This window comes from Prinia subflava, chromosome 3 (genome assembly GCF_021018805.1).
Source record: "Prinia subflava isolate CZ2003 ecotype Zambia chromosome 3, Cam_Psub_1.2, whole genome shotgun sequence".
NCBI lineage: Eukaryota > Metazoa > Chordata > Aves > Passeriformes > Cisticolidae > Prinia > Prinia subflava.
Window position 1 is genome coordinate 97,834,368 of NC_086249.1, and position 14,433 is coordinate 97,848,800.

The window sequence follows — 14,433 nt, forward strand, 5'->3', positions numbered from 1 at the left end:
AAACCATGACACCAAAGAGGCAGGAGATGTGGAGATAGGTAATGCATAGGACCACTCCATTCCAGGACAGTGTGGTACATATTTAAACACTGTGAATAACTCAAAAGCCTGGTGATTTAATAGCTTAGCAAAAGTGTCTTTTGTAAGCAGTGTAAGTAGAGTTATGATATACCTTGGAATCTGTATTCAAAAAAATAATATGAATTAGTATTCCTTTGACATCACACCCATTTTAAAACAAATTATCACAAGCTATACAGCAGTCTCCTAACAAAAGCTAAAGCTTTGTATTTGTCATCCAAAGAAACAGCATCTCTTCATTCACTGTAACAATCCAGTCAACTGAAACTTAAGGTCATTTCATGTCCTATTGAGGGTTGTACGCTGAATCAAGACTTACCATCTCTATGACAACAGACTAGAAGGTTACTTGAAAGTAATTTTCAGTTAAACTTGTTAGATTAAACATCTAGAACTACTGAGTCAGTTATGGGAGGACAACAGCTAAAACTTTTTAAATTGAATGCAGAAGATAACAGAGCATCTAGATGTGTTCTCCTTGCCATTTACAGCATGAGAAATGCCTCGATGCCTACAGCAGAGCTGAGCACACCTCACTCCAGAATATGGAGCTGCCACACTTCTGGAAGGCTCAGAAATGCTATTTCAAGACTCCTTTATGAGCAGAACAGGTCGTGTTTTCTTTCTCCTCTTATTCAAACAAAATTCAGCAGAAACTGTGCATGACTGAACATGTATATGATAGCAAGCACTAGCATAACACAGTAAAGTTAATAAGGAATTAGAAATAGGGTTGCTACAATCATTTCCACAATATAGCTATTTACTCATTGTAACTCTGATAACAGGGAAACCTCTGTTGCAACCATGTCTTGGAGAAAAAGGTAGTCTAGAAATACACAACCACAACGTCTACTCCCAAGGCCTTAAAAACTTTGACAAATGTGACATAAGCATGAAAAACAATCAAGAAATAAAAGACAGCAAAAAACCAACTAACACACTCAGTTACATAAATTAATAACAAAATAATGGTTAGAGAGCACAGAAGAGTTTAGCATGAGCCAGAGAACATTGCTTGATCTAACTGTATTCCATCACTCTGCAGTAGGGCAGACATGCACTGCAAAAGGCAGTTGTCTCCATCTCTCCTCTGCACGTCTGCCCCACAGCCACGTAAGGACAGGCCTCATGTAGCAAAGACTACGTCAAAATACTAATTCAAGAGAAACAGTTATTTTCATCTTTTATGTTCGCTTGGCATTTATCAAAATCATTTCTGTTCTTCTTTTTCCCCTAAGTCCACAGGAGGAGTATTACTAGGTGATATGAGCAAAAATACCTCTAAATGTCCAAGCACAACTGCTCAGGTACCCTTAAACTTCAACAAAATTATTGCTATTCAAAACTTAAGTGCTTTCTTAAGTAAAAGGAGATAATTTATTTTTAAAGATTGCTTAAAGATTGTAACTCTTCATGTCATGTGTGAAATGTTCCTCATCTGGTGAGACAAGTCTAAAATCATAGCCCACAGCTTTGCTTCTGACTCTTCCCCGATATGGGACTCCTAGAATCACAGCATGTTCTGAGTTGCAAGAGGCCCACAAGATCCACTGAGTCCAGCTCCTGGCCCTGCATGGGACAGCCCCAAGAATCACACCATGTGCCTGAGAGCATTGTCCAAACACTCCTGGAGCTCTGTCAGGCTGTGACCACTGCCCTGGGGAGCCTGTTCTAGAGCCCAGCCACCCTCTGGGGGAAGAGCCTTTTCCTAATATCCAACCTAAACATGCCCTGACCCATCTTCAGGCCATTCCCTGGGGTCCTGTCAGTGTCACCACAGAGCAGAGATCAGTGTCTGCCCCTGCTCTTCCCCTCAGGAGGAAGCTGCACCTGCAGTGAGGTCTCCCCTCAGTCTCCTCCAGGCTGGACAGACCAAGGCACCTCAGCCCCTCCTCTCACGGCTTCATGAACCTCAAGGACCTTCACCATCCTCATGGCCTCCTTTGGATGTTCTTTAACAGCTCAATGTCTTTTTTGTACTGTGGCACCCAAACCTGCCCCAGCCCTGGCGGTGAGGCCGCCCCAGCCCAGAGCAGAGGGGACAATCCCTCCCTTGCCCGGCTGGCCATGCTGGGCCTGGTGCCCCAGGACACGCTTGGCCCTCCTGGCTCCAGGGCACTGCTGGCTCAGATCCAACTTTCCATCCACCAGCACCCCCAGGTCCCTGTCCCTGGCGCTGCTTTCCAGCCTCTCATTCCCCAGTCTGTCTGTACAGCCAGGGTTGCCCCATCCCAGGTGCAGATTCCAGCACTTTCCCCTTGTTGAATTTCACAGGGTTGGTGACTGCCCTGGCCTCTCATTTGTCGAGGTCTCTCTGCAGGGCCTCCCTGCCTTCAAGGAGTGAACAGCTCCTCCCAGTTTTGTATCACTTGCTCAGTGTCCCTTCCAGTCCTGTGTTCAAGGCCTCTATGAAGCTATTAAAGAGCACAGGGCTGAGGATGGGGCCCTGCAGAACCCCACTAACAACAGGTCACTATGGTGAGTCGTATCTTAGGGACACCACCTCTCATTCTCCAACACCCACCCACCTCAAGGGGCTGGAAAATCTGCTCAGAGCTCTCAAGGGCCATCCATTCTGCCCTACTTAAACACCTTCACCAGCTTCTCACCTTGCCCACCATAGTCTCCTCCTTCTTCCCACATTGCCAAAGCTTCTCTATCCCCCACTGCCAAAAGGGGTTGACACGGGGAAGGAGAGTGTTATACGGAGCACCTGTGCTATATATCCACTGAGGAATCAGAAGCTGGGAATGCAGCCAGTGAAAAGTAAATGCCATGTGGGTGGTTTGGTATCAGAGCACAGACCTTGTTTATCTTTGTCTGCCTAAATAATTTGGAACACAAGAGAGATACTTTCATGTTTTTGAAAGATTAAAAAAACCCAGAGTTTGTACACAGAGTATAAGTAGTCCTCACCAACTGCTTGTTGAGAGGGAGCCTTCTCTGAGGAAACCTGCTATGCTGTTCTGCAGCTGAGAGCTGTTACTACTGAATGAGCTTTATGCACAGATACATGTTTTCCTCACTAGAATGACATTTGATAATCTGGGATTATAAAAATAATAGCTAGAGGGAAAAATAACAAAAACAAACAAACAAAAAAAACATACCTCAAAGAAAACCAAAAAGGCTTTCAGAAAGAATAATTTCATAAAACAGGCAAAATCCTGATTTTACTGAGGTCAAAGGCAAAACTTCACTAGAAATTGATTTTGCTTCAAGATGTAAAGTCATCATCTACTCTAGTTAGTGTCACATTATGGAGGGACATAGCTGTTCATTCTTGCTGGGCTTAAGAGGCTTTACTGAATACTCTGAGCATGTCCCTTTATTTTCCTATAAATGTAGACACACAAACCTTTTCTGTCTTATCATGTATTTCCTCACACTTTTGAATACTTCAAATATATAGAGTGTGTGTAGGTATACAGAATTTTAATATATTCTTTTATTTCAAGGTTTGGAGTAGGTGTGTATATATTTTTGACCAATTTTTTCATCAACCTGCTCCCCCATTTTGGTATTTCTGTCTCACCCTTTTCCTTGCCAGTGTTTTCAAGTGATAACAGCCTAGCAAGCAATCACACAGCTTTTAAAAGTGTTTTCTTAAAAGCCTAGTTATAATGATATTTTGTCTTTTTTTTTTTTCCCAAAAAAGGAAGGTATGAGAGGAGAAAAAGATCATTACATTAGTATCATACTTCCAGGCCTGAAAACATCTCAAATGAGGCAAAAATATATCTCCTTACATCAAGTGGCTGCAATATTTCTATTTTCAATTCCTTTATACATTCACAGCTTGGACTACTTGATGATATTCTATGTAAGGTTAACCCAAATGTGTCTATTCAGTCTAATGTCTTGTTTGAGATAGTAAAGGACTGCCTCATTAGGTAAGGAAATCAAAGGTGTAAGTTTTGCCACACACTTTTAATAAAGCTAACCTATCTGTTGGAAAGGTTTTTATCCATCCTGAGTTGGATGATGACAGGTGTTATGTGTCAGTGAGCCATTACTGCACTGCCCACTGTAATCTGTTGAAAAGTAGTGTATAGATCCATGAGAAATAAATCTGTGGAATCAGGGATGTTTCCCTGAGTAATATAATTAAAATTTAAGGTGCAATAAAGATGTGTTAGATGCTAATTCCTTCCAAAATTACTTCACCATTATAATGATATGCATTCTGACTCAGTTTCTCAACATTATTCAAGGACTGCTGTTACTGTAGCAGTGTGATGACTACTTGCTTGAATGGAGACAAAAAGCAGTTTCTGCCCTGGAAGACCATACATACAGAATATAAACTGCACACATAGGCACTGAAGATATTATCAGATATAGCATAACGTACTGAAGCTTGTCCAATTTTCAGCTGGCATTGTGATAAAGTAAAAGAAACCTTATTAAATCCTTATCTTCATGCAAACCCTCTCTCAAAGACCAATCAGACTTCCCAGGGTAATGAACTACCAAAGAAGTCAACCTCATCTACAGAAATCTGTCAGAAAATCTTGAGATCCAAATGCTGTTTGCTGGATATAATGACTTCTGATAATTGTATAAACTGCAGTTTCACTGGGATTTGTAATCACGACTGTCTGGAAAATGATGTTTCTCTGGAGTTTGGATAACGTCACAATTAGGAAAGATATATTTTAAGAGTTCCACAAAGTATTCCAGCCCCTGCTTTCTCTTGTGAGGCTTTTCTGTTGTGACGTCTGGCAGAGATCCCCAGACTTCTGAAGGGCAGTCCCTATTGTCACTCTCTTCTCCTGCACCTCATTTCCTTCCTTAACTTTTGATCCTGTTACATTTATTTTTCCCTTTCAGTGCTGTAGGGAAGCATCTGTGGCCGCTTCCAAGTGAGGCCAACACCTCGGCCTCTGCACGCCTCGCGGAGTTTGTGCCGCCCCGTCCTTCACACGCTGACCCTCTGCTGCCTTCCTCTGTCCAGTGTCCTGTAGCAGCAACCAGGAAAACGGGTTTTGAGCACTCTCAGACTGTGCCAGGATTTGATTTCAACTGAATGGCTTCGGCAAGGTAAGCGTTAAGCCAGACCCCTCACAAAGATGGGCTTGCGCTGCACACATCCTTGGGAAGCCTTGATGGCTGGGCCCCCTTTTCCAGAACTCCCCACATCTCTCAGGAAAGAAGCAAGTTGCAAATCCAGTACAACTGACTCAAGAAAAGCATATTATTTTCCCCCTAAAATTCAGCATATAACTTCTTTTTTTCTGTATGTCCTTAGAAATACAGAGTCCTTAATTCCCTTCCTGACTTTTGGTCTTTGTTTATTCTCCTAGTCTTCTGATTCATCTGCCTGAAAATCATGTTTATTTTATATTCCCATTGTATGGTGTGCTTCTGCCCTAATAAAAATGATGCTGTCTACAAGACAATTAGAGCTAACATTTATATTCAGTTTTTGGTAAGGCTTATTTGGTCAAACTCACTTATTAAAGAAGGAAAAAAAATACTATTGTAACAGGAAATAATATCTGCATCTAGGAAATGTGTGTTTGCTTCAGTATATATTCTGGTTTTCCTTGACTAGTGCCATGACTGGTCCCACAACTGTGCCAAGAGTGCAAAAAAGCAAAATTAAACCATAACCAAAACATAAAAAACAAAACCAAAATAAAACCGAAAGTATCTCCAAAAGCAAAATTAAAGACTCACAAAAAGTAGTGAGTAGGACATCTCCATCAGCACATTACTGACCTATTCTGGAGCACTTGTTTGGTACTAAATCACAGTTTGTCCTGACCATTTTATTCCATATTATCTCTCTCAGGTGTGAAGCCCCAGATTGCTCATCTTTGAAACCATACACGGTCATATTTGCAGCAGGAGTTCTAGTCTGCAGTAAACCAAAACCTTCTTAACATATATCTCACTGATAAGGCCTAATTCAATTATACTGACCATTAAGATCAGTGCAAATTGAATTGCTCTCTTGGACTTGCTGGTAATTGCTTGACAGACCAATAAATATGAGGTTTCCAAACAGAATGAGTTATGGTGTTTAATACTGTCCCTACTTACTGCTCTCCTCCCTTACTCCCAACCTTCAAAATGTCACAGGAATTACACAATAATTTCTTCTATAATGCTTGTCAGAGATCTGTTGTTTTGAACCCAATTAATTAAACACTCCTGAGTCTGCATGCAGAAAGAAAGTAGCAAATGTTCAGAGTGATAACACAAACTGACATAACATCTAAGACATGGACTGAAAAATACACAAAACCCTCATCACTTCGGTTGCAATTACATATGCAGACACTGGACCTGAATCCACGCTCAGAAGAGTTCATGAAAGAACATAACCAGAAGGTCATCTGCATTATGAAGGGTGTTTTTTCATCTTGCTTTTGTTTTAGTTTGTTGGTTTGTTGCTGTTGTTGTTTGGGGTGTTTTTTTGCTATCCAAAGGATGGGAGCAGCTATTTTTTATAATGCAGAGGCTGCAACTTCAATACTGGGCTCAGTTTTGGGCCTCTCGCTACAAGAAAGATATTGAGGTACTGGAGCCTGTCCAGAGAATGGCAGTGAAGCTGGGCAAGGGTCTGAAGCACACACCTGATGAGCAGCTGAGGTTGTTCAGCCTGGGGGAAAGGAGGCTCAGGGGGTTGTAGTGAGGTGGGAATTGGTCTTTTCTCTCAGGCAACAAGTGACAGGATAAGAGCAAACAGCTGCAACCTGTACTAGGGAGCGTTTAGATTGGATGTTAGGAAACATTTCTTCCCAGAAAGGTTTGTAAAGCACTGGATTTGATTTTCCAGGGGAGTGGCAGAGTCACCATCGATGGGACTGTTCAGAAAATATGTGACTATGGCACTTAGGGACATGGTTTAATGGTAAATGTGGTGGTGGTCCTAGTTTGAGGATTGGTCTTGATAATCTTGAAGATCTTTTCCAGCCTTAACCATTCTATGATTCAGGAATGTTTAATTCCAATTTCTTGAATACTACTTATCTTTAAAAATAAATTTAAACTAAGGAATTATGCACATAGTAATGAGTTCTATCATTTTCACAATCATTGAGACTTTGATCCTATGCTGTAACCCTTCTGGTTTAGCTAGACCTCCTCAATTGCAATAGACAAAGTTGGAAACGTGTTTTATTTTGACCATTTTTGATTGCTTACTATTTTATCCAGGTTAACAGGAAATTACTGTCTGAAAAGAACCATGTTGAAAGAAATCAAGCAGCCATCAATACAGCAAAAGAAAGTCTATAATGATAGCAAGAGGAAGCTGGACCTGTTCCGAATAGCAACTATAAAATTTTAAGTATGAATAATTTCAAAGAAATATTTCTGTTTCTGGTGTCCTCTTCAGATTTTGAAGTCATGATCTGACTGATTCCTGAAAGAGAAGTTGTAAGTCAAGACTATGTGTGCGGTACCAGAGCTACAGGAATTGTTAGAGAAAAGTCAGGCTGATCTTAATGGTCCCTTTGAACCCTGAGGAATCCGCTCCATTGCAGTTTTCACTTGACCTTGGTTCTTGTCTTTACTCCTCTGCATATTCAATGAATTAACAGAATAGTCGTTATGTAATTTCTAAATAGCCTAAGACTGACAGAGGTCCATTTGATCTTCCAGTTGAATTTTACCCTAATTAACGAAGTCTTACTTTTTTTGACAGAAGTCTAGATTAAAAAGCAGCATTTTGGAGTTATCAACTGGAGTAAGCATATTTGAAAATAGACAGAGAGCCAAACATCATAAGCCTAAAACTTTGTTACAAGACATTCTTTTTTTATAGAGTTTTTCTGCTAATACTGTAATTGTCAAAAGTATCTACTCTTGGATGTATCTTTATTAATCCTCTATGAAATGCGCTAATGTCTCACTAAATGTGACTGCTGAGATAACTTCTGCACATACAGTACAATTAAGATACAGCAAAATAAACAACTAACAGAAGGAGCTTCAGTTTCATAGCCATTTTGAGCTTAAACTAGAATATATGTGTACATAATTGTACTCTTGGGATTTAAGACATGCTTACAGCTGGTTTTTTGTTTGGTAGAGTTTTTTTGAAGGTAGGAACTGTTAATACTTCTCTCTCCAGCCCTACAGGCAGTTCTGCAAACCCTTAACCAAGTAGAAAACAAACAGAGGTAGCTATATGACAACTTGATAAATTGTTAATCATACACAAATATTTCAGAACTTCTTTTTTTTTAGCTTTTTCATTGATCGACAATAACAAGAATGTCTAAAAGTAAAGAGGGCAATCTTGCATTTTATTCTTTAAAAGCAAGATGAGATTGTAGCTGTGAATGGACACATAAATCTTCACTAGTAACTAGGTCAAAAGGTGTAAAGAAAGTTTCCAATCACAACTGCTGCAATGTTGACAGACTGCTCCAACCAACTCCTTGGGTTGAACTTTCTGCTTGAAAACTGCACTGAAAATTAATAAAATAGAGCTCTTTCTCTTCTCTTCTCTTCCTTTTGTTCTCTGCTTCTCCATTCCACTCTTGAGCAGCTCCTTTTTCCCTTGCTGAGGAGGGATGGCATTTGGCTGCCCACTCAGCAGGCAGGTGCTGGGGAGAGGGGGAGTGACCTGGGAGCAGGGGGCAAGTCCGTGGCCCTGCCAGCTGTGAAAAATACCCGATTTCATGTTTCCTTATTTCACACCTGTGCTGTGCTGTAGGCAGCGTAGATATGAGTGACTTCAGAGGAAAGGGGGAATGTTCTAAGTTAGTGGGGACAGGAATTGATCATTACTGCACTCGCACTCACATTCTTGTCTTACCCAAAATTGTAACAACATCAGAGCACCCAGGCAAACGAATGAATTGCACAGCTTCCCCTAATTAAAGAAATAGGATTTTTTTTTGTCCCTCTTACCCATTTCAGCATATCCCTTGCCTTCCAACTTGTACAAGAACTGCAGGTTATCACTCTCCATGAAACAAAGGCTCAGCTATGTACTTGTACTCTGTACACAGCGCTTTGTGCTACACTTATATAGAATGGCAAATGGAAGGGAGAATGTCATTTTAACTAGAAACAAACTTCCTCAAAGATCTCTGAGAATACCAAATGATGCCCTTTTAAGTAGATCAATGCTTAGTGTACTGTAGCTGTCAAAAATCCCACCCATTTCAAGACAGCTCTTACAGAAATAAATACGCCAAGCATTAAAGACTATTAGCATCTAAGAGCTTCTCTTTTCCCAAGAGCTATCAAGTATTGACCACAGAAGAAAATGACAAAAAAAAAAAAGAAAAGAAAAAAGAAAAGAAAAAAGAAAAGAAAAAAGAAAAAAAATAGGTACTTACAGCTATCAAATTAAGGCATATATTACACAGGTTTTGTAAGTACCTTTGGCAGACTCTGAGCGTTAACCGACTTTCAATAACTTGCCTTAAAGAACAAGAACAGGGGAAACCTCCTCTTCCTCTCTGTGTAACCTGGCTGCTTACTGATGTAGAGAACAGAGGGGTAGCATTTACATTTTCCTTGGAATTTAACCATTCTCTTCCTAATTGATTTTTGCAAAACAACAATATGTAGAAATATCAAAATGAAAAGGTTTGGTTAAATCAAACATATTTTGTTTTCTCCTTTTGGGTAGAGACTGTATCCCCCTGGAACTTGGAAGCTGTCTCATCTCTCAAGCCTCATTGAAACAGTTGTACCTCCACAAATCTTGGTGTTGGTTTTTGTTTTTTCCCACAAAGCACTTTCTTTGGGCTAATGTTGTTATAGTGTCTTTCTTTTTCTTTTTTTTTTTTTTTTTTTAATCAGCAAATCTCTGCATCAATATTTTTAAACATAACTGACAGTGTTGTCACTGTCTAGTGCTGGAGGATGGTTTATGGGTAGGAATCAGGAGAAGGCCACCAAGGCAGATGTCCTGGCATGAGTCTGTTATAGACCACCCACAAGGGATGAATAGGCAGATGAACTACACTATAAGCAGCTGAGAGAAGTCTCAGAATTGCTAACCTTTGTTCTCATGAGGGACTAAAATTTCCTATCCATCTATAAAAATACAGACACACAGCAGAGAGGAAGCAGTCTAGGACTTCCCAGGCTGTGTGGAAAAGAACTTCCTGATACAGCCCGTGAGGGAGTCAGCTAGGGAAGGTGCTCTGCTGGACACGTTGCTTGGAAACAGAGAGGGACTGCTGGGTGGTGTGGTGATTGTTTTGGAAACAGCAAACAGGATATTATAGGGTCAGCAAAACTGATACCTTAGAGAGAGCAGACTTTGGCTGTTTAAGAGCCTGGTTGACAGAGTGCCTTGGGAGGCAGTCCTGAAGGATAAGGAAGCCCCAGAAGGACCGAGGAATGGAGTCACCTCCAGCTGCCAGATGGACACCAGTGGCCTTCCTCTTCTCTAGCTGAAAACCCCCAATTTCCTCAGCTGCTCTTCGTGTGACCTTTCACCAGCTTCATTGCCATTCTCAGGACATGAGCCAGCAGCTCAATGTCTTTCTTGGAGAGGCCCATAACAAAACCATTTCACATTATCAGCTCTGTTTTCAGTACAAATCCAAATCACAGCCCCATACGAGCCACTGTGAAGAAAATTGACTTTACCCCAGCCAGAGCCAGAACAGAGAGTTTTGCAGCCTAGATGATTTTGTGATTTGCTTCACTGTTAAAAATCTGTGAGGCATTTTCTGATTGCTTAATTTTCATCTTTCTAAACATTCTTAATATTTCATATTTAATTATATTTGCTTGATATCCACTTGATAGGAGTCATATTAGGAGTGACTTACTGATCACAGGTATGACAAATATTCTAAGACTACACTTACTGACAAGAAGATTCTTATCAGCACTGTGTGAGTGATAAAAATAAAGATGGACAAGTTACTATATAGCAGATTTACCTTCTTGAGACAAAAACCAATGTAAAATCTTTAAAACCCCTCATATCCAACTTATTAAGAGGAGAGAGAGAACACTGTTAACTGTGCTGCTGTTCAGTGGGATCTTCATAGGCTGCAGAGGTGGGTGGAGAGAAACCTAATGAAGTTCAACAAGAGTAGGGTCCTGCACGTGGGGAGGAACAGCCCCAAGTACCAGCACAGCTCAGGGGCTGGTCTGTTGGAGAGCAGCTCTGCAGAGAAGGAGCTGCAAGTCTTGGTGGATGACAAATTGACCATGAACTGCCAGTGTGTCCCTGCAGCCAGGAGAGCCAGGGGATCAGGGGGTGCTCTGGGAAGAGTGGGGCAGCAGGCCAGGGAGGGGATCCTTCCCCTCTGCTCGGCCCTAGAGAGGCCACGCCTGGAGAGCTGTGTCCAGCTCCGGGCTCCTTGGCACAGGAGAGACATGGAGCTATTGGGGAGGGTCCAGCAGAGGCCACAACGATGAGGAGGGGTCTGGAGCATCTCTCAGGTGAGGAGAGACTGCAGGAGCTGGGCATGTTCAGTGTGGGAGGAGACTCAGAGGGGATCTCATCAGTGCATATAAATATCACAAAGGTGGCGCCAAGAGGATGTGCCAGACTCTTCTTGAGGAGGAGCCATAAACTAAAACACAAGGAGTTCTACCTCAACATGAGGAAGAACCTTGTTGTATTGATGGTGGCAGGGCACTGAAAGAGGCTGCCCAGGGAGGTAATGGAGTCTCCCTCTCCCGAGCCATTACAAACCCATCTGGATGCATTCCTGTGTCACCTGCTCTAGTTCACCCTGCCTTTGCTAGGAGCTTGGACTGGGTAATCTCCAGAGGTCCCTTACAGCTCTAACAATTCTGTGATTCTGTAAACTCAGCTTCTCTATATGCTCTGTATATCACAGCAATTGTAGCAAATGTGAGATTAAAGTTATACCTTAAACTATTAAAGTGTATATCAGATGTGACATAGATCTAAAAAAAGCCTGAATTTACAGCAGCTGATTATATATCAGTTACAGATACAGTACTATCTGAAGTTATTTCTCCACTTCATTTTTCTCATTGAATTTGTTTTGTTATATAGCCTTAGTTAGAGGCTTTCAAATATAAAGGTAGATGGAAAATGGAACAAAATGAATCATGAGTTTGTGAAAAGAAGATTGCACTAGATTAACCTGATATCCTCTTCTGAGAAGATAACCGAACTTCTAGACAAAGAAGTGAAATGGATTTAGTCTCTCTGAATGTCAGCATTTGACAGTTCCTCAGGTGTCTAAGCCCCATCTGACTGGAATTCACCAGTGGAAGGTAGCTACAAAAAAGGCAACTTTAATGGAAGTCAAGCCTGAGAAAACTATGCCAATAAGAAATGGTTGCATTTATAGGCCAGTAATTTCTACCAAAAAGTTTCAAACTTAGTTTTCAGGGTGTTCTCAGTGATGTAGCATCCATCTTCGCTGTCATGCATTTTTATAACAGAAACATGCATTTTCTTCTGACAAAATTCCTGCTCCAATTCCAATTCTTTATTGCAAATCCATTAATGCTTGTCATCAGCTTGTCAGCTGCTAAAAACCAAGCTTTTACAGCAATCAGTCAATGTCTTGAAATCAATTATGGGTAATCTAAAAATATTTCAAATTAAATGTATCATTATTACTTAGTCCAATTATTTCAATTGATTTTATGAAAGATTAAAAAGTTGGTGAAAACTTGGCTTCAATTTCATTTAACTGGCCTTTTTTACAAAAACAACTTTTAAAAAAAAAATTGGGGAAGGCAAAAGTGAACTTTTCACTGTTGCCAATTTCACTAAGTAAAACCTTCACCTCCAAGGCTGAGATACACACAGGAGTGACACAAAGATATTCATTACAGTCAAACAGACACATGAATAGAGTAAGGACATCACCAACAGTTTAACTTAGATTTTTTTTCGATTTTTCATTTTGTTTCTCCTTGTTAGAACATACTTGGGATAGCTGTATTATACCACAAGTGCAATTAATTAACAGCCAAACCGATGAGACCCTCAATCAATAATCAGCCTTTTTTTTGTGGTAACTGCTAAGTTCACCCAGTCCTTTCAGATCCACTTGGAAATTAATCTACACAATGCATTTTTATTAGTAATGAAATAAAAAATAAAGTTCCATAAAACATTCACAGGTAACATTGACTCTCTTTGAAAGGTAGCTAGGCAGAGCTACTTCTTATATCAGTAATTTTGCTTCTTGAGTGCAAAAGGTTTAAAACTTTGTGTTTAAAATTGTTGAGGATGAAGTCAGTTTAAAATATACCACTTATCTCCCAGCACAATAACTGATCTTTCCATCTTTATCCAGGCACAACTCCCCTTGATGCTGTGGGAACCACTTTACAAAACTGCATGATCAGCTTCTTGCAGAACAAAAATAAGAAAGGCTGTCTGCACAGTGCTGTCAAACCTTTACCCGTGCAAAAAAATCTGTTACAAGATGTTCTATACCGCTGAAATATATAAAGCTACACCTTCTGCTTTCTCTTCCACTGTACAGCCAATAATTAATCATAAGGGATTTTCCTTCTTTTTTTCTCAGTCTTTCATTCTACTCCTTGAAATTCTATGTAAGTATTTCCTTTTAATTTGGTCCTTACTGCTAAAAAATATATAGCAATTTATTACAATTATGAAAAATAAATGAAATGTAAAATAATTTCTTAAGTTATAATTTAACACCACAAAGCTTACATTTCCTTTGATATCCTAATATTTATTTATCACTTTAAGCAAAACCCGTTATTTTTCTTGCTACAGTAACAAAAACTAGCATTAATTACAAATTGCATATGGTAGCAAGAATGAAATTCAGTAAAAATTGACAAAAGCTGGTGAAGAAATCAGTGTCCACCTGACTGAAGTCATTCTTCCCCAAGACAGTCAGCATTCACTTTTTAAAATAAAGATTTGTTTTAAAAATAAACTATGAAGAAATCCCACATTACACTGCCATCCTGGAGCTCTGAATCAGGAGGAATACAATTTTGTAATAAGCTGGAATAAGAAAGAACTAAATCATTAATAAACTGAAGATCCTCCAGTTCTGTTCTTGGTCAGTTGTCCAATCCAGCTGTAAAACCTAGAACTCTGTAGTCAGTTTAATTTTTGGCAACAAGGTTTCCGTTTTGCAGAATAAAAAACTGATTTACGCAGCTTGAGCTCTGGTTCATAAAATAAAATCTGTAAATGAAGTTTAACATGGGATTTAGTCTGGATTTCAGCTACAAAAGGTTCCATCAAGAGCTAAACTTTCCATGTTTGCCTCCACCTGTGGCACAGAGCTGTTCTCCAGCAGAAGCAGCTGAGGCCTGGCCCAGAGTTGATTCAAGTCAGCAAAACTCCTTTTTTTGGCTTAAACAAACTCAGGTGTGGATCAGTTATAACCATTGCTAAAGGTCATGCTGTAGTTTATAGATGACTGAAAGGAT

General features: G+C 40.1%; 1 protein-coding gene across 2 annotated transcripts in view; it reads right to left on the bottom strand.

The window, feature by feature from the left end:
• DMD (dystrophin) overlaps positions 1 to 14,433 on the bottom strand; it is a 978,378-nt gene that overhangs the window by 926,529 nt on the left and 37,416 nt on the right. The gene's annotated exons all lie outside the window — the stretch shown is intronic.